Here is a 21,587-nt window from a genome sequence, read left to right as displayed (position 1 = left end):
TTACATTGTCAACATTGCTATGTCAGATACATGTTCTTCAGGAATTTATCAGAAATGAAATCCTCATCTCTCATTAAAGGTAAACCGTTTTAAGCATCTGACAGATGCAGCCTTTTCAGCTACTTTTCAGTGATAGCGCATGACAGCCTTGTTCTTTATATGCATTTCATAGACATAAGAATGTCTCTTTGATCTCATTGTTATATTTGAAATATTCCAATAAAGTAAGCTGTAGGTAAGATTGAAAAAAGAAGAGAGACTATTCTCTCCATAAAAAGCATGTATTATGATGGCAGAGCTACTTAAATAGATTGAAGTGATGCCTTGTGATGCCTCACATTTAATTCAGGAGGAATCTATTTGACACTAAGAACAGTTTTTAACTTTGTGTCTTTCGAAGTCTGAGGCTGGCAGTGAGTGACTGCAATATAGGAAAGATTTGGGTATTAGAACACATGGAATTGGTGAGAGTTCCTCTGTGTGTTAAAAAAGGAAGAGGGCAAAGAAAGTTGAAGGACAGCGAGAGAGGGAAAGACAGATGCTTGTGAGCACATGATGAGCAATGAGACTAGGTTGGAGACTGGGTTGCGCAATATTCTGGTACAAAAAAAGTACTGCAGTACTACATATTTGAAACAGCTGTGCAACTTATAAAAGAAACTGCACTTTATGTAAATAATGTTCAAGTATAACTGTGTTTCGACTGTTTTTCCAGCTTACATAGATACACCAATAAGTGGTGATAAGTGTCTTGATAAGTGAGTCATTTAATTGTTTGTTCAACTGAATCATTTAAAAACACTGATTCATTAACTGAATGATTCTAATTCTATTTTTAGTGAGTCATTGAATCATTCACTGAAGCAATGTGTTCAAACAAATTGATTTTATTCTCTGGTTTCTTTCCTAAATCTAAATATGTATTTAAAGTACAAGTTACTTAATGTTTAAACTTTTAGTTTATCATTTACATGAAAATAAATATAGAACATGTTTCTTGTTAGGTTAGGATGATATTGATGACATATGGTATCCTGGTAAATCTAGTGAATATATTAGGAAACACAACTTGACAATATGCTTCATGATGGTATTTTGTTCAGTTTCATACACCATTAAATAACTAAAAAGTTAGTAATTCTATGACCCTGCATCCCACACAAATTCAGTAGATTATTTACAGTACCATCTGTTCAGTATCAAGATATCAATAGCAAAATATTGCAGTGGTTACTGCACTGAAGGTGAAAACTCTGGTATTGAGCCAACCCTAAATTAGCCTAATGAACTGTATCTGTGTTTGTATGTGTATGTAGCTTTTCTGTTGTCATTTAACAGGAGCGAAAAGTTTGGGTCCCAATTTATATTAGGTGGCCTTAACTAATATGTACTTACATTTAAATTAATCATTTGGTACAATGCACTTATTGTGTACATACATGTTTTTACATTGTACTTATATTTTTAAAAATACCTATATGTAATTACATCTGTAATTATTTTCTGTAATTACATTTATAATTACACTGTTGACCCATCACTTACACCTTAACCCACTCTTAAACTTACCCACACCACCAAACCTGTCCCTAACCTTACACGTATCCCACCTCAATACCAGCAAAAGTATTTTGCAATACAATATGAACACAATAAGTACATTGCACTTATTTTTTGATGCAAGTACATAGTAGTTAAGGCCACCTGATATAAAGCGTGACCAAAGTTTGTCGTTATGTAACATTAGTTGCCATGTCCTTCTCTCATTTCCACAACCTGTACAGAGTTGCAAGTCATTAATGGCTTCATTCCATCTGTCTTGATTTCTCTCGTTCATCTGTCCTTTCCTTATTTTCTTTCTCTTTTCCTCCCACACACACATAAAGAGTCCACAAGAAACCACTGCATCTTAGTTAAGTGGCACCAAAATATGTTAGTTGTGCTTAAGGAAATAAAATCTGACTCAACCTCTCTGATACAACCTTGTTAGAAACTCAAATGATCACAAGCATACCTGAACTGCGTGTATGTGTTAGGGGACTTTGACTATTCATCACACTGTTGGACTTGCTTGAAACAGCAAAAATTAGTTGCTGTGCACGTCCTAATATTTATTTACAGGTATTCATCCATTTGTCTGCTAGGTATACAGGTGCTGGTCATATAATTAGAATATCGTCAAAAAGTTGATTTATTTCACTAATTCCATTCAGAAAGTGAAACTGTATATTATATTCATTCATTACACACAGACTGATATATTTCAAATGTTTATTTATTTTAATTTTGATGATTAGAGCTTACAGCTCATGAAAGTCAAAAATCAGTATCTCAAAATATTAGAATATTACTTAAGACCAATACAAAGAAAGGATTTTTAGAAATCTTGGCCAACTGAAAAGTATGAAAATGAAAAGTATGAGCATGTACAGCACTCAATACTTAGTTGGGGCTCCTTTTGCCTGAATTACTGCAGCAATGCGGCGTGGCATGGAGTCGATCAGTCTGTGGCACTGCTCAGGTGTTATGAGAGCCCAGGTTGCTCTGATAGTGGCCTTCAGCTCTTCTGCATTGTTGGGTCTGGTTTCTCTCATCTTCCTCTTGACAATACCCCATATATTCTCTATGGGGTTCAGGTCAGGCGAGTTTGCTGGCCAATCAAGCACAGTAACACTATGGTCCTTGAACCAGCTTTTGGTACCTTTGGCAGTGTGGGCAGGTGCCAAGTCCTGCTGGAAAATAAAATCAGCATCTCCATAAAGCTTGTCAACAGAAGGAAGCATGAAGTGCTCTAAAATTTCCTGGTAGATGGCAGCGTTGACTGTGGACATCAGAAAACACAGTGGACCAACACCAGCAGATGACATGGCAGCCCAAATCATCACCGACTGTGGAAACTTCACACTGGACTTCAAGCAACATGGATTCTGTGCCTCTCCACTCTTCCTTCAGGCTCTGGGACCTTGATTTCCAAATGAAATGTAAAATTTACTTTCATCTGAAAAGAGGACTTTGGACCACTGAGGAACAGTCCAGTTCTTTTTCTCCACAGCCCAGTTAAGATGCTTCTGACGTTTTCTCTGGTTCAGAAGTGGTGACTCTTGATGCACTGACTCCAGCTTCAGTTCACTCCTTGTGAAGCTCTCCCAAGTGTTTGAATCGGCTTTGCTTGACTGTATTCTCAAGCTTGCGGTCATCCCTGTTGCTTGTGCACCTTTTCCTACCCAAATTCTTCCTTCCAGTCAACTTTGCATTTAATATGCTTTGATACAGCACTCTGTAAACAGCCACACCTTTCAGTAATGACCTTCTGTGACTTACCCTCTTTGTGGAGGGTGTCAATGTTCGTCTTCTGGATCATTGCCAAGTCAGCAGTCTTCCCCATTATTGTGGTTTCAAAGAACAAGAGATACCCAGAATTTATACTGTAGGGATGGTCATTTATTCAAACTCAAATGTAAATATTCTAATATTTTGAGATACTGATTTTTGACTTTCATGAGCTGTAAGCTCTAATCATCAAAATTAAAAGAAATAAACATTTGAAATATATCAGTCTGTGTGTAATGAATGAATATAATATACAAGTTTCACTTTTTGAATGGAATTAGTGAAATAAATCAACTTTTTGATGATATTCTAATTATATGACCAGCACCTGTATATTGCATGTGGACATATTGTCATGCCCTTAAACCAGGCTTTTTCAAAAGCATATAAATGAACTGGGGATTTTCTCCAGTGTGCTGGAAGCCCATAGATTGCACATTGCAGCTGAAACTTTCAAATTTATGTGTGCTTTTGTTGCTCTCCGCAAGTCCCTCACTTGACCCTCTACCAGGACATACACCATGTAGCCTAACTGAACATGACTGGACTGCACTGGACTGAACTCTTTTGCTTTGCTTTGCTCTTCAATTACACTCTCTCAGCTCCTTGTTGCTTATATCTATATAGCAAGATATACTTTTATAAATATTCAGCCTTTTAAATACTTTTTATTTATCAAAAAATCCTAAATACTAATAATAATATTAAAGCATAACAGTGTCTACAAAAATATTAAGCAAGACAAGTTAAAATGTTTTCTGTGCACCAAATCAGCATATTAGAATTATTTCTGAAGGACATGTGATCCTGAGGACTGAAGTAATGTCTGCTGAAAATTCAGCTTTATCATCATAGGAATTAATTACATTTTAAAATATATTTAAAATGAAAACTTTCTATGGTCTGTTCATTTTTTAGTGTGCAAAAATAAAGTAGGTTGATATCTGTGTGTAATTTGGAAATTTCTCTTTACCAAGCCTTACAAAGCCTAGGGGAAACTTAAAGCTAGAATTTGCCTCTTATTGCCAGAGATAGTCATGTTTCACAGTCTCCCTCTGAAGCCAGACTTCATGTCTCCAAAACAGAATTACGTATCCCCGGGGTCCAAAAATAAACCTGATGCTCTGTTTGGCTTTTGTCACCCTGTTCACATCCCTTTCGTTGCTAATCAGAAAAAGTCAATACTCTATCAAACTTTGCCTGAGAAATCTGAGATGGACACAGTGGCAGAGATCCTGCACGCTCCTCACCTCCGGTCTCACAAACTATAAAACGGAATGATTTATGATATTTATTCTCATAAAAGTCCCGCACGCTGTCTAGAAGGCTCGGATCAGCTCACTAGAGAATGCCGCTGACGGTGAAGCAGCAGTAAGTAAACACAAGGCACCACGAGGCGACAGCTAGCATTAGCATTAAGCTCTACCAACCACCATCGATCAGTTCCGGAGACGCAAATCAGGATGCAAATTTCCAGTTAAACCTCAGGAGCAGTCGACATCAAAGCAGCACTCAAATGCACCATGCGTGCCAGACTGCTGATGAAGATAACGCGTGATTGAACGTCATTGGCTTAGGCTGGACAACAACGGGAGCCATCAGCTCAGCATTAATACAGATCCACTTCTACTTGCATTCTTTTCCCACTTGTGGTTCAGTGAGCACTTGAACCTGCTGTGGTTTCAAATACAGAACACTGCCAGTCAAAATAGCAGCTTTGGCAGAACAATATTTTAATACATCACACTCATCTCCAAAGACATTTGTGCAAGTCTCAGACGTGATGTAGATTACTGTACCGTTCGCAGTTAAAAGACTCCTATAAGTGATAATGGAGAGGACACTTGTTTACAGATGCATTAGCACTCTGCAAACGATTCTCAAATCAGCAAATGCATCCACAAAAGCTAACAATTGAAAACAGAAATGGTTTCTTGTCTGCTGAGACCCAGAAAACATCCATTTTAAATACACAGCGGTGAAAGCACTAAACAGTTATTATAGTGCAAAAACCTGCATCTAATTCAGTTCTCAACATTTTCTAAGGCTTCTGAAGCTTGGAGTATTAAAAGTATTTTTAAATGATTAATTGCAATACATTTTGTGTGTGTGTGTGTGTGTGTGTGTGTATATATATATATATATATATATATACGCACATATAAAAAAACGTGTCCTGCTTTTTCCATGTCACTACTGAAACAGTGTATGTTTTAGTCCATTGGCTGAGACTAATTTTAACTACACTCCTAAATTTATGATCAGGAAATATTCCTGTGTCCCTCTCTCTCATAGCTACAAGGTGTGAGAAGACAGGTCCCATCATTTTGAGGTAAATTGTTTTCAAAAGTCTGAAAATCTGTGTGTAACTTTAAAGAACGTCACGACCGAACACCTTTTTTCTGCAATTAAGCACACTTTTTTGGGAGTTATTCCATGACATTTAGTTGTATATGTTTACAACTGTTCAGAACTGTGCTAGCTAACCATGTGCTGATTAACATGTTTGAGCTAGGTTCAAAAGTATCTAAAATCTCACTCCCGAAACATTTGGTAGAGTATCGGTAGTGACATCTTTGTTTTTTGTTTTTTTGGCTTTTATCTCTTATCAGTTCTGAAACAGTCATGACCGAAACATGTCATCATTGTCTCGATAGTGACAAAAGGGAACACGTAATGCTCATATTTGGGGGAAATAAACAAAATTTTAGTACAGTTATGCATTTTTAATTTTTTTTTGTATTTAATATGTTTTAGTGTTTTAGTATATTCTGTAATGTGATGTGGTCGCTACCAAAGCATTACTGTCACTACCGAAAATGTGCAGTCACTACCAAAACATAGGATGTTTTGTCAAAAATAGAGTATACTGAATTATCAGCTAAGATGTTATGATAGCTTTTGGATCAATGTACATTCAAACTAATAAATCTTTAACTTTGAAATCAGTATGGTCATATTTTTGCCTTTTACAAAGAAAAATTGGATCCAAAATACAACAATTACATTTGAATTATTGTTAATTTAAAAAAATAAAAATGTTTTTATTGATTTACCTCTGAAAAGATTAAATAAATAAAATAAAATGGCAAAAAGTATATTTACAGTGTAGATGTAAGTAAAATCTTAATCGGTCAATCTAAACCGTCTAATTAAATCATTATTAGTGACAAATATGGAGAGAGGACAAATATTCAAAAACTTCCTGAAAATACAATATGAGAATTACCTGCACAATTACTAGAAATGTGAACCTTGGATATTATACAATTCGCACACATACAAATATTTTGGATAAAGACACTTTTTTTTTTCTTCTTTTTTCAAGACGTTTCCAACTCTGACTTTTTGACCAATTCTGTAGAATGGCCCATATATAGAAACACATAGTGACCCTTATTTTAATACAGTCTATATATAAATAACTTTTAGTCCTCTTGCAGCCCTCTTAGATGTTTGCTGAGGTCCCCTTGTTGATTTGCATAATTCTTTTAGTGACTCAGGTGCTAAAGCAACAGTGTGTGCAAATAAACAATGCAATCAGTGGACGTAATTCATTCTCGGTGAATTCCCTCCTCAATGTTTGCTGGAATAATTTCAGAATAAACCCTTAAACCAGAGGCCCCAATTCACATGGTGAGAGGGGAACTGAGGGGAACTTTAATTGAGTTGTCTGCTAGTTCCTAATAAACCATCTTGTGTGCTTTAGTAAACAGTGTCATATTTTCCCAGCAGATGTAGCTGACACATATTAGCTCATGTGAAATATAGGCCACTGAATGCAAATCACCACCGACTTTCCCACCACTTAAAAATACCTAATCTACTTTTTGCCACCCCCCCCCCCTCTCTTTGTGTAGATGAGAACACTGCATAAAGTGCAAGCAGCAAAAATGTTGTTTAAAGCAATACACAATACTTTTACAGGCTGACTTTGTACAATGTAAGAGATGATAAGATATAACTGAGCTTGGCACTAACAGGAAGTTTAGAAAGAGACATGTTTTGCAGAGAGTGAAATATGATGTCAATTTTAAGAACAAGTCATTCTTTTGAATCAGATAATTTAAATGAATCAACTAACTGTCTAACTGAACAGTCACAATGAATACAAGGCCAACTGTAAACCTAAATGTGTCTCTCTTTGGCACAAAAACTAGCATAAGTCTTATATATGGTATATGAGTTGCATGGTATATTTTAGATATGTTGATTGTGTATTCATGCAGTGTGCATTCATTGTAACTGCACAGAAAAAGACAGACCAGCATGTTATTCACAGAGAAAGTCATACAGGTTTGGAACAAACTGAGTGCAAGATTAGGCTGATTACAAAAGATAGTTAACAAATTTGGAAAGTTGCTAATCAGCTGAACAGAGAATCTGAAACCTTGTATTATGAGTTGTGTCTTTGTTTCATGAAAAAATGCCTGAAGATTTAACTGTAACAAAAGAAGACTAAGTAGCTCCGGTGGATTCAGTGATGCTCCATATAATTCATATCAGCAAACATTATTAGTAATTTATGGTGAGGCAACGTCATGGATGAAGTTGTTAGCAAGAAGAATGCACAAACTCATTGGTCATTTGCACATATTTCACAGTTTGGCAGGGAAAAAGCAACAGAATTGAATACTTTCAAAACTATGAATGTCTTAATTGTGAAGAGAGTATTTGTAAAAATACTTTTTACTAAAGATTTACAAAAAAAAAATATTTGAAAAAAAAAAAAATACAGTAGCATCAAACTAGCATATTAATTTAAATAAAAACTATGTTTTTAATTTTTATGTACATAATATTTTTGTGTAAGCATCATATTCATGCTTTTTTGCACACTCTTGCGCAAACTAGAGTGTCAATTACATAAAATCCTTAACATAAATATAAAATGCTTAAGTGTGCCATTATTCAAAGCACACTCCATTCCAGAGTAACACAATGTCATTCAAATCAATCTTAATCAGTTCTGTGTCAACATCAGAGTCGCTGTGTGCACGACTTTGGTTTCAAACATCTAATTTAATGTGATATTATCATGCTCTAAACCTGTAAAGTGATTCAAAACCTGCATTACAACCCATTCTGCTATCCTCTTGAGAGGAGGAAAAGAGAAACCGTGATCACTGTCAGACAAATAACAACGCTGATAATAATAGCATTGACGCAATTAAAGTGGGTATGATTGAGATAGGTTGGGGGAGGAGACTCCAATTCAGACGGGACTCATCGGCTTTTCACTTTACATGCTAATGCAGCATGCACTAGACCGGCAACGGAAACCATTTGTATTTTCTGCAATTAAAATGATTCTCCCAATTCTCTTTCAATCCTGCCTGGTCTTTTATTCTCTTCTCTCTCTCCTCTTTGGTTGAGAGTCTGAGGTGGCACTCAAAGAGAGAGAAATCTCCAGACAAATGAACAGAAACATTGCCACTAAGTAAAAAAGAGAACAGAAATTAATGTATGCCAGATGCATTCATCCAAGTCCAATCAGCACTTTTCTAAAACAGAAGTTTGCAAAGGTACATGACAGCTTGCTTTGTAGAATAAAGTAGAGGCGTTCTAATTAAGTACATCCTCACTTATGAAGGAATATGACAACATAAAACCAATGCATAATTCTCTTCATTTAGCTATGTCTTTCTTACTTTATATTCTCTTCAAACACTGTCTTTCCCAGCGGAGTGGAATATGTGAGTGCTGAAATGTGGAAGCAGATTTCAGATCCCTCTCATACCCCTTTCTCACAAGTATAACACATCAGCTCATAATGCAATGCACTTCAGCGAGAATTCACCACATGTTAAATACAGTGTTAAAAAACTATTAGCACTCCAAACTCCAAATGAAACAAAGTTGGAATTTAATGAAATATCCCCAGAAAGTCCAAAAGTTAGATACATACATTTATAATAATAGAAAAAAAAAACCCAGATCAAAAACAAAGCTGAATTTTCAGTATTGATTAGTGTTACATGAATCTTCAGAATTCTTTCTAATATGTTGAGTTGATGTTCAAGAGGCATTTCTTATTATTATCGTCACGATCACCAGCTGGAGTGCCCATGAGCTTCTCTAGAGGGCGCTCCATCGTGTACCTTGCCATTCACTCAGGACTCCATTTCCCGTAATCCTTTGCCCGGACTCATCAGCACTCATTACCAGCTCACAACTGCCTCATATAAGTAAGATTATAAGAATAGCACACACACACTCTCTATGTGCTGGTGATTGAATGTTGATTAGCTCTTCTGTGCTTCCTAGTTTCCGTGTTTCTAGTTTTCCTGTTTCCTTACCTTCGTGTTTTGATCTCTGGACTGTATCCTTGTTTATGATTGTTTGCTGCCAGCCCTGACCATTGCCTGACTCGTGGATTACTCTTTTGCCTTTGCCCGGATGTGTTTGTTTGCTGGTGTTTGACCCTGCCTACACGTGGATCCCCACTTTGTTGTCACGCCTCCCTTTGTCACAATTATTATCAATTTTGAAAACAAGCTTAATATTTCTATACAAACAGTGATACTATTTATTTTATTTTATTTTATTTTTTTCAGGAAAAACGCTACCAAATAACACCATAAAAAGTTAATTTAATGTCTTCTGAAGCAAAAGCATTTTTGAAAATAAAGATATTTTTGTAACACTAAAAATGTCACTTTTGAATTTTCAATATAATGCATTCCTGTTGAATTAAACTATTTATATGTATATATGTAAGGGATAATCAACGGCTAGCTGTGCATTAAATGATTTGAATGCACGACCGTCTTTCGGATGAGACGTTAAACCGAGGTCCTGACTCTCTGTGGTCATTAAAAATCCCATGACACTCACCGTAAAGAGTAGGGGTGTAACCCCGGGGTCCTGGTCAAATTCCCTCCACTGGCCCTTGTCAATCATGGCCTCCTAATAATCCCCATCCACTTGATTGGCTCTATCTCTCTCTCCTCTCCACCTGTAGCTGGTGTGTGGTGAGCGCACTGGCGCCGTTGTCCTGTGGCTGCCGTCGCATCATCCAAGTGGATGCTGCACACTGGTGGTGGTTGAGGAGAGACCCCCCACATGATTGTAAAGCGCTTTGGGTGTATAGCAATACACAATAAAAGCGCTATATAAATGCTTCATTCATTCATTCATTCATTCACGACGTGGAGGCGAAGAACCACCCGACGCTCAGGGAAGGGTGGTTGCCTCCGCTAAGTACATTCAAATCATTTAATGCACAGCTAGCCGTTGATTAACCTGTTTATGCCATGGACATTTCCCAGCATTCACATATTAAATATGTTAATAATATTTGCACTGCAATATTTGACCGGAACGATAAAAATGACGGTTATTTTCATCTGTATTGCTATTCAACTCTAACTGTATGTTACTAGGGTTACCAATGTTTATAGGAAGCACATTAATATAGAACGTGATTAAACTGACCTGGAACTACCTGTGCAGTTCAACGAATTTAATCAACACCTGCCAGCCAATCAGAATCGAGTATTCAGACAGACCATGGCATATATATATATATATATATATATAATTGAAAATATGGTTACACTTTATTTTGACAGTCCACTTCAGACATTCTACTAACTATAAGTAACTTTGTAACTACATGTCAACGACATGTCAATTCATTCTCATTAATTTGCAACAACATGTTGCAACTTCTAACTCTCAAAGTAGACTGTTAGGTTAGGTTTAGGGTTAGTAGAATAAGTTCACATATACTTGCAAAGTTTCTCATAGTCAGTATGTTGTATGTTGTATGTTGTGGACCCATCAAAATAAAGTGTTAGAAGATATTAAGCAGACAGTCTACTGTAGTTGCAAAGTTACTTACAGTTAGTAGAATGTCTAAAGTGAACTATCGATTAAGATGTTACCGTAAATATAAAATTTTAACTCAGATTGAAAAATATATTCATTATATTTAAAAAAACCCCAAAACAAACAACAACAATAACAACAAAAAACAAAAAACGTTAGTGCGTAGTGATTAAAGTGGAAGCGGAAATCATTGTCGCTTCATTTCACTCACATACTTTAACTAAAGCTTGACAGGCAAGATTATAATGAGATACACAATATACTGTCACTAGTGAGTGCTAATAAGAAAATATGACTGCGTTCTATTAATTCTCCTGTTGTGCTCTGGATGCTTGCCGGATCACTGCTGAGCTTAGTCATTGAGATCATTTTTGTGATGACCGAAGTGTCACTAATGATCTGCAAACACGCAAACAGTAGATGATGAAAAATGCAAGGGGACACTCTTGTCATAACACACTGTTCAAACTTCATTGTGTCATGGACCTAAATACAGGCCAATGAACACTTCATAAGTGAAACTGAAAAGTAGCAGTAGTATTTTCCCAAGACCTTGAAAAACGCTACAGCTAGTTTTTCAGGTTCAAAATCTCTGATCTTATGGTAACCATAAAAAGTATGGGGAAAGAGATTAATATGCTAATAGCTTATGCAAATGAGTCTTTGAAACACTTGTGTGTTCCACAATAATGTCTCTAAAATTTAGATTAACATATTACCTAACCATATCAATCACATTTTACTACATTAGAACAAAGACTTTCTCAGGGATCCTGTACTTTGCCACTAAATTTCTATCATTTTTTTATTCATGTGTAAAGACTAGATTATTTCATGGAAATCACAGTTATAAAAAGCAATTTCTAGCTGACAAAACACTTTAGAAGCGAGTATGACTATGAAAAACAAAAAACATTCCAACACATCTATTATTTTTCCAAACCACAAAATCACATTTTGAAATTCCCCGGTATATACAGGTTTTTCTAGAACTGTGAGATCTCTGGAACCTGGCATGTTACTTCTCAAATAAAATTTAAGCATAGGTGGTTTTCTAGTTTTAGCCATTTTAAACTGATCTAGCTGGTTCCCTTGTTTTATCTGGTCAGCCAGCTGACCGGTACCCAAAACCCCTCTAAAACCAGAAAATCAGACCAGCCTGATAAGACTAGAAGACCAGAAAACCATTATAGACTGATTTAAGCCATTTGTTTAGCATTCTAATCTACACAATCTATAAAAAAACAAAAAAAAAACAAACAAAAAAAACAAAATAACAACTAGAGTCAACCCAACTATTCAATTAGCAGCAGACTAATAATTACCAATAAGTATTTGTAAAGGCAAGAGATTAGCCACTAAACAATGAACAAAAGTCCACTGCAAACACTCATTAAAGCTCAGTATTTTCGCTGATGATTTGCCTGCAGTAGCACGATAAGCATTTCATTTCTGCGCTTCCGAAGGCCCGACGCGCCGTCATGTGTGTCTGCAAGCGCGGTCGTCACAGACATAATCAGTCAAGCAGAGGAAGAAGCTGTGTCTCGATATGGCATCACAAGATATGGGGTTTTAAACAGGCAATAAATCACTGCAACAGCAACAAAACACAAGAAACAAACTCATGAATCATCCTGAAGACCCTGCGCTGATCTTTTTCAAGCACAGACACCACATGTTAGCATATTGCTAGTCCATATTTAAACACAGCCAGAATATACGCGATATGCATTCCTCTGCCGTAGCCAGAGATCTGTAACTATTTCATCCACAAGCCTATTTCCTAATTTTTCTTTTGTCATATAATACGTGTTTGATGTTGTCAAGCTAATGATTAATTTATCTAGCTAAGAATATCCAATCCAATGTCTTTGCTCAGGTTTGTGTGAGTTTGATGAGGCATTTTTTACCGGATAAGCAATAATGAATTATTAAAGAAGCTGAGGCCTTTTTTTTTTCTGTGGAGGAAGTGGAGCCAGAAAGGAAGCTTATGGGCTGTTTCCTGGAATGAAATGCACCCACAGCAACCAGACAATCTGCCTGCATAAGCACATTAATGTACAGTCACTGTCAACACCATTGGATTTGCACTGCTTTTGTTCTTTGATTTGTGCAATAAAATCGACTTTCCTAACAGACACACACAAATGCATATACCTTCCCACGTTCCGCGAACGGTAAGTGCTTTTACTGTTGTCTCAGATAGCTCATTTGGACAAATTATAGCTTCAAGTTTCACATTTTCTGTTCATCACTTTTTTTTTTTTTTTTTTTTTGCATGGTTTCAATTACTTTGGTTAACTGCTTCTGCTCCCGTACTTCAGTTTGTCCTCTGGAAACCACAGGCCGAAATGCGATACATGAAAATTACGTTAGTGTTAACACAGAGTGTTGAGAGAAAAGATCCTCTCTATTCAGTGTGACAGGTACACATTTACATTTTTTCCTCAGACGATTTTTCACATTTCTCCAATTCAAGGTCAGCAAACTTCTCCAATCCAAGATTCTTTCAAAGCAGTTAAAAAAAAAAAAAAACAGCTCAGCCAAAAATGAAAATTAATGAAAATTCTGTCATCATTTACTCACCTGTAAGACGTTCTTTCTTCTGTGACAGAAGATATTTGGAAAATTTTTTTTTTTTTTTATCCATGTAACCAAAATCAGTGGGATACAAAACAGCTATAGAACCCACTGAGACTGTTTTTTCCACACTTCTCTTCAAATGTCAAAAGTCAAATATGCTACCATTCAAAAGTTTGGGGTCAGGAAGAATATTTACTGTATTTATTCATTTATTTTAAAAAAATTAACATTTTCATTAAGAAAGGATGCTTTACATTTATCACAAGTGACAGTAAAGACTAAAAGTAAATACTAAAAAAAAAATATTTCAAATAATTTGAAATTTCTTTTCATCAAATAATACTGAATAAAAAAATAAAGTTTCTAGAAAAATATGAAGCATTTTCAACATTGGTAATACTAAGACATATTTCTTGAGCAGCAAATCAGCATATTAGAATGATTTCTGAAGGATCATGTGACACTGACGATGGGAGTAATAGCTGCTGAAATTCACCTTTGCCATCGCAGGAATAAATTAAATTTTAAAGTATGTTAAAACAGAAAATAGCTATTTTAATTTGTAATAATATTTCACAATGCTGTTTTTTTTCTGTATTTTTAAATAAAATGCAGCTATGGTGAGAATAAGAACCCCCAAAAAAGACTGACCCCAAACTTAGTAGTGTTAGTATGACTCACAGAAAAGAAAGTGGAATTTACCCCAAAAAAGTTCACTCAACTGTCATGAGTTTGCCATGTATAAAATGTGAGAAAACTTAGAGCAAAGAAATAATGAGGACCCTGGAGAAAGAATGAGGAGAAAAAGAAGAGGTGTAGGACTGAGAAGAGGTGGAGTGGGTAGAGAGAGAGGAGAACGAACAGGAGGAAGAGATAAAAAGGAGATGGGAAGGGTGGAAGACATGGAAAGAGATGATAGGAGAGAAATAAAGGATATAAGAAGAGGAGGAGAAGGCATTTAAAGAGTTAATGAAAAAGCAAAAGGAGATGGTTTACAAGAAGAAATGAGCTGTAGAAAGAAAAGAAGAGCCTCAAAAACATGAGAGTCACTCTAACTGATTACGTAATGAGTTATGGTTTCTAAACGAGAGCGGCTAAACATGGTCAACAAGGATCCAGCATCACCATCTGTGCTGTCATGGAGCCGTACAATATAGCAAGACTAATTTCTTTTACAGTCCTCATCCTATTTCCGCAGGAACAATCCGAAGCAAAGGCTTTCTTGTGGTTTAGGACAATGTCCAATTCCACCATGCAGTCGTGGTGCGTGAGTGGTTTATTGTGTAATCACTTTCCACCACACTCTCCATTTCTGAATCCATTTCTTCTCCTCTTGGAGATGGAAAGTGTTCGACCGCTACCTCTATGACAAAGTAACTCTACTCCAAACAATCGAAGAGGCTCTCATCTCAGAGATATATAGGTGTGTGTGTGCAAAATCTAAAGAATACGATTGTTTTAAATAATCGAGTCAAGTCGAGGATTGACCAACTTGAGCCAAAACCGAACAGTAAATGAACAGTGGTAAATGGTTAAATAATTCATTCAAATGCATTTAAGATCTGATTAATTATATACATGAAATTAATCAGATCGCTATACACAGTTTTCACATTGGTTCTGTTACATGTTGGAAATGGTATTTAAAATTAACTGAATTAAAAAAAAAGTAAAAAAAAAAAACTACGTCAACTACATTGCTATTTTTACTGACTAAAATTAGATGCCATTTTATTTAAAGTGTAAAATTGAAAGTAATGAATATGTGAGGAATTATTGTCTAAATTTAAAGAATATTTTGTTGAAAGACCAAAATTATGACTAAAACAAAAAACTTAAAAAATTAACAGTGCTTATTGAAATAATAATAATAATAATAATAAATAGTATAGTATAGTATCATTGTGGAACTTAGTCTATACATGTTTTTCTAAAACCAAAATGTCCTGAATTCAGTGAATTAACATTATTTTATTTTAATTAAAAATATACAAAACAGATTATGCAAATAATTTTGGACGCCACTGATTTTTCTGAAATATGTAAAATCAGTTGAGAAAACATGTATCAGTAATCACAACATGGCACAATCTCATGATGACACATGCTCATTTACTCTGGGCCCATTCTGTTTCAAAGGATAAGATATTTGCGTGCTAATTCTTGGAGAAATTAGGAATGAAGCATAGCCTGATAGTCTTGGCTCTCAGTTATAGGTTAATCTGTTCTACCCAGAGGCATTCACGTTTCAGGATTACACATTCCCAGACCCAATCCAGGTAGAGTAAGACAGGCAACATGAATGCCAATCACGTCCAGGAAAGTGGAAAGATGTGATTCGCCTCACAACGAGATCTGCATGAAATGCGGGAAGCTGTAAAAGGGGCGCTGATAAGACACAGGTGAGCTGATAAGCCATCGGCTCCCTCTCCTCCTCGCTTTTACTCCTTCCCATCATCCTTATTTCCGATCTTCATCCAACGTCAAAAGGGCCGATTGGAAATCACCAGAGCCCTAAGACGCTCAACCCGAGGCGCTACTGTGACTCATACCTACATTTATGCATTATACAAAAAACATTATCGCCTGTCCCATAGGGAAAATAACAGCGTTTTTGGTTAGGCACCTGCAATTGCATGCTACAATGACACACTCCTGCCCCTGCTATCATGTTTGGACTTGTTCTAGTCAGTGACCCAAAAATAAACAGAGAATATACAACAAAATGAAAGTGATGATATACATATGTGCACTTAGGCCCTCCTGTGTACCCTTATAGGGGTTCTTGAATTAAACATGAGCTTGAGCCCAGTGTTGCAATGCAGAGGCTGTACAGCTGCTTACCTGCTGTTCCTCATAAGCTTGCGCACACGACTCCATGTGTACATTCATGGTCCTCTGATTCTGCAACATGCCACTGCAATTCCTGCCAGATAAAAGCCACTTCAACTGCAGGGACATGATGGGGTCTAATCAAGCTTTCTGAAGGACCAGGGACAAAGTGCAGGAAGCTTTCAGCCATTTTGACTAAGGTTCAGGCCACTAGCATGTATGCATTTGTGCTATAGTATTAACTATGATTGTAAGCGCTTAAATATGATGACTATGCGCAGATATTGCATGCCATTTTATAAACTGCCTTTCAGAGGGATAGCTCATCCAAAAATCTGTGTCATTCCAAATTAGTATGTGTTTCTTTCTTATGCAGAACATGAAGATATTTTGAAGTAACATTGGCTAGAGTTAATGAGTAAGTGAGAAAGTTCTAAATATAAAGAATATTAATGTTAAAAGTGAAAAACTATGACTAAAACAAAACTAAACAAACTGCATATAGAAAAATAAATAAGAAATTGCATAGAACTTCATAGTGGAACTATATGTGTTTGTCTAAAACTGTTCTGATTAGCATTACTGTTCATATAATGTTGGGGTTCAAACATTGACTTTCATTATATTGAAAAACATATATATATTTTTTTCAATATCTTCTTTGTTGTTCTACATAAGAACGTATTTATTATGAGACTTACTGCAATGCTAAGTTTCAGCTATATCAATGTAAACAGCTTCTTGTCAACAAGAAGTTTACTGGAAAATTAAAAAAAGATAAAAAAGATGAAATGCTTAAGCCCCTGTAGACAAATCATCTTAGCGAAAATAATATGCTTTAATGGATGTTTGCAGTGGACTTTTGTTCATTGTTATTGGCTAATATCTTGCATTTACAAATACTGTAATTATTTGCCTTGTGCTAATTGAAAAGTTGAGTTGGCTCTAGTTGGTTTTGTGTACTGATAAACACCAAAGTATTGTACTGATAAACACCAAAGTAAAGTACAGTCAGCAACGAGTTTAACAGGATGATTATGTAAGAGTTGATTAATCTGTAGTTACAGTAAAAGCAGAGATGTATAATTAAGTGAGTCCCCAACAGAAACCAGACAACTCAGCACAAAGTATCAGAGACTAGTCCTTGAATTCGACCACCAATCTTGCCAAAAACTTTTTGCTTGAAGTCCCAGAATTTTTGGCTCCCTAGTCAATGGTACCAGCCCAGCCCTTGTCAGTGGCACACTTAAGCGATATTTCATCCCAAAATGAACAATGTTTACCTTTCAAAATATCTTCTTTTGAGTTTTGGAGAGTAAACAAAGCCCTACAGGTTTGGAACGACATGAGGGTAAGTAAATGATCACAGAATTTTCATGTTTGGGTGAACTATCTCTTTAATATATCTATCATGCAAAACAAATGAATAACCAACATCTTTTGATCTTTGAAAGATCTTTCAAGGATGTTTTGAGTGTAGATTCTTGTAAATACATCAAACAAATTACAAGTTTGTTCATCTGTTCTGAGCCAGCAAGCTTTCCCTAGTTTCTTGAAATGATGGTGCTTCACGTTCTCATTTATAATCAATGTTTATTCATTCGCAGTCAAAGGTCTATTTCAATTACTGCTTGCTTGAGCATTCCCATGAATCATTGGGGTGCAGCTTATGCAAGAATTATGTGGTTGAGTCAGTTAGAAAGAAAAGATTCGCAACAGACTCATTTCAAAGCATACCGGCTCCCCAAGAACGTGTCTCAGCTGCTGTCTAACACACCTGGTTGGATCTTTTAAATTATCCAGAGACCTCTTGTGAGCTGAATCAGAGGTCTTTGTGTAAGGGCAGGACAAAACATACTAATTCAATTTCTCCCCACAGGGAGGACAAGCCACCCTTGCACTATTCCTCTTCCCTAAGTGAGACAACTGAGCATAAAAAAGTTTGAGAATAACATTCGGGATTGTCTTATTTCCTCAAGAAAACAGTATTATCGGGTTACTGCGAAGAATGGAAAGAGAAAGGAGGATGATAAATGTTGGGAAGACGAAGCAGAGAGAAGGTTCAAACATTCAGGTTATCAGAACAACAACTGCTTGGGTTGTGGACTTTTGGTTGAGCAATGTTTTAGTGCTGAGCTTGCTCATTATATTGTGATTCAATGCTCATCAGCGGCTGCTCATTTACAAAGAGCTCAGTCGAAGTTTCACAGAAATATCATGGGGGTAATAGGGAACACATTTCCCTAAGCTACTTTCCCTTAGAGGGAAAAAGCATCTAATTTAAAAAATATATTTTCTTTCACACCTTTTCCACAGTTGCGGCTTATCTCCTTTCTGCAGTATTTGCCTTTTTTGTTCTCCCAATGTCATGCTACAATTCTTCCACAATCCCCCCTCTGTTCTCTAACAACAAATGGCCGCTCGCCTCTTTTTGTCTTAGCGACAGCAAAACTGTCTGTTTCTTATTGAAGCTCTCAGCCTCTTCCCCAACCCATTGTCTCCAGTTTCCCATTGTCCGATGGCCGTCTGCTGCCTGTTATTTACGGTTCTGCAGAACTGCAGGGGCAGAACCCAATAACCCGCTGCTAAAACACATGGGCCATTCCCACCACGCTTGCCAAGAAAACATTATGTTCTAAACTTACTGTCAGCAATTGCACCCATACATCCAATGCTTACAGTACATATGATAAGACAGTGTTTCTCTACAGGTAGGCTCCACAATTAACAATCGCCAAGTGCTAAATTTGGTGCTGGGAAGTAAATAAAATGCAATTACGCACCACAATCAGGTGACTTGATTAGGAATGTTCAAGGTTCAGTACAATTTGATCTTAATCAACAATATTTGTGGCATAATGTTGATTACTCAAACAATAATTACAGTGAGGTGCTTACTAAGGGAATGAGGTCAAGCTGTAAACTTTAAAATACTTAAGTACAGGCAAAAGACACAAAAAAGCAACAAAATGTATACATTTAAAGCGGATTTTATATCTAAATGTAATGCATACATATTAAATATATACATTACAAACATTTTATTATACATAAAAAGTAATGATAAAAAATAAGGGATGAAGGGAATTTAACACGTGTATAGCATTTATAGGCAGAACACAAGTGTACTTGTTACAGTGCTTTAGTGCGGTTTGATTGTTATTCTGGATCTACCTTAGTGATTAAATAACCATTAAGGAATTAAGTTAAAAGATTAGCCTCTACTAAAGGGTTCTGGTTCTCATTATTTTCAAATTCCCCTAACAATGCCAAAAACGAATCAAGAACACTAGGTTGAACACTAGACCAACCACAGTGTCTCACATTGGCTGCTACTGTTATTTTTCAGGCTGCTTATGGCGACTTTGCCCTTTCAGATTATTATAAGCAAGACTGAAGAAAAAGCCGATTTGGAGTCCAGACAGTTGAATGCAAACAACTGTCAAACTGTCACTCTCTTTGTATGTAACCCGTACATATACCCGCAGTATAGCCGGAGAGAGCTGATGTTAGAGTTTACCATTGCCAGCTGCTGTCTATCGATTCCCTCCAGGTGTAGAATGACCAGGGCGTGAAAGTGAAGAGTGCTCTGCTACCTCTCCATCCTCTCAAGGTCAGGGGCCTGAAGAGGATACCAGAGCCCTATGAAAGAATATCTCAGCTATTCTCATCTGCTATCCCTTCCACAGGGACCTCTAGCTCATAATATTTAACAAAGAGAGAGCAGTATGGCTTGTTAATATCAGTTTCTATAAATACACATGAGAAGAGTGATAAGGAAACAGAAAGCTATAAAATAGATTTTACACATATAAAGAGTATAAAACATTCTTTCGAAATTAAGTTTGGCCTAATTGAAGCACTTTGGTCACCAAAATTGAGGTTTACAGTCTTTCTCAACCGATTCTAAAGCTTTTGGCTTTAAACAACACTACTGTAAGTTACAGACACACTGTAAAAAATGTAAATTAAGACATTTTCAATTATATATTTCTTGAAATTGCCATATGTTTGTCTATATGGCACATATTGCAACTTCAAAAGGAACACAAACATGCATATATTCATCAAGCCTTTCGTTTTTGTCTGCATGGAGAATTTTCTTCACATCACACAATGTGTTTCAGAGTGAACAGACAGTGTGAATGTTGAATCCACACTTGGCACACATATAGTACAGCCCCAAGACAAAACAGCAGAGTACAGCAACGACATTGACTGTGGCACACTGACCAATGACATTGCCTCTTTTCCTTTTTTTTTTAAGAATGAAGCCACTGTAGATCAGCTCACATTAGGCTAAACTCTCTGTCAAGCCTCTCTCAAGTATAGACCATGATTCATAACACTGCCAGTTAGTGTTCTCACCTCTTATTATATCATCTCCTCTTGCTTTTTCCTAAACTCTTTCACTGCCTTATACTTTGGCTCCCTCCCTCTCTTCTTCCGACATCTCATATCTCTTCCTTCATCTTTCTACCTCCTCCACTCACCTCTTCACCTCTCCCTCTATCCACACCACCTCTTCTCAGTCCTACACCTCAACAAAGTCATGAACATTATGTGAATTATGGCATTTTCAGCACTGAAAATATTACTAGCCGTTGTCAATATGGTCTCTGTGCATTTAATTTTTTTTTTTCCCCAGACAATATGATATTAATGTACACTTACTTTCATGTCTGCTTATTAACACACATAAGTACTAAAAAGTCCACTTTGTAGTAACTATGTGTGTGTTTGTAATGTATTCACTTTGTATGTTGACTAACACACTAAAGCATGTAAATTACCTGACTATAATTAAAAATATAATACTTTAGTAATTAATTATAACAATTTAGTTTTGCATAGTTTTTGAAGCACCAACTTTGAGGGATCAATCAACTTTCATTATATAGACTCACATTGATGGATTCTTTTTTAAGTGAAAATAGGATTTAACTGTTTTTTTTTTTTTGTACATAGTAGATCCAGTGTGATTTTTTCCCTGACTAGAATACATATTA

The 21,587-nt window shown here is 36.2% G+C and overlaps 1 protein-coding gene across 3 annotated transcripts in view; it reads right to left on the bottom strand.

The window, feature by feature from the left end:
* Positions 1-21,587, bottom strand: part of lingo2 (leucine rich repeat and Ig domain containing 2) — a 319,995-nt gene that overhangs the window by 213,555 nt on the left and 84,853 nt on the right. The gene's annotated exons all lie outside the window — the stretch shown is intronic.

Source organism: Onychostoma macrolepis, chromosome 14 (assembly GCF_012432095.1).
Source record: "Onychostoma macrolepis isolate SWU-2019 chromosome 14, ASM1243209v1, whole genome shotgun sequence".
NCBI classification, from domain to species: Eukaryota; Metazoa; Chordata; class Actinopteri; order Cypriniformes; family Cyprinidae; genus Onychostoma; species Onychostoma macrolepis.
Note: the sequence above shows the minus strand (reverse complement) of the source record. Positions and strands in the feature narration are given on the sequence as shown.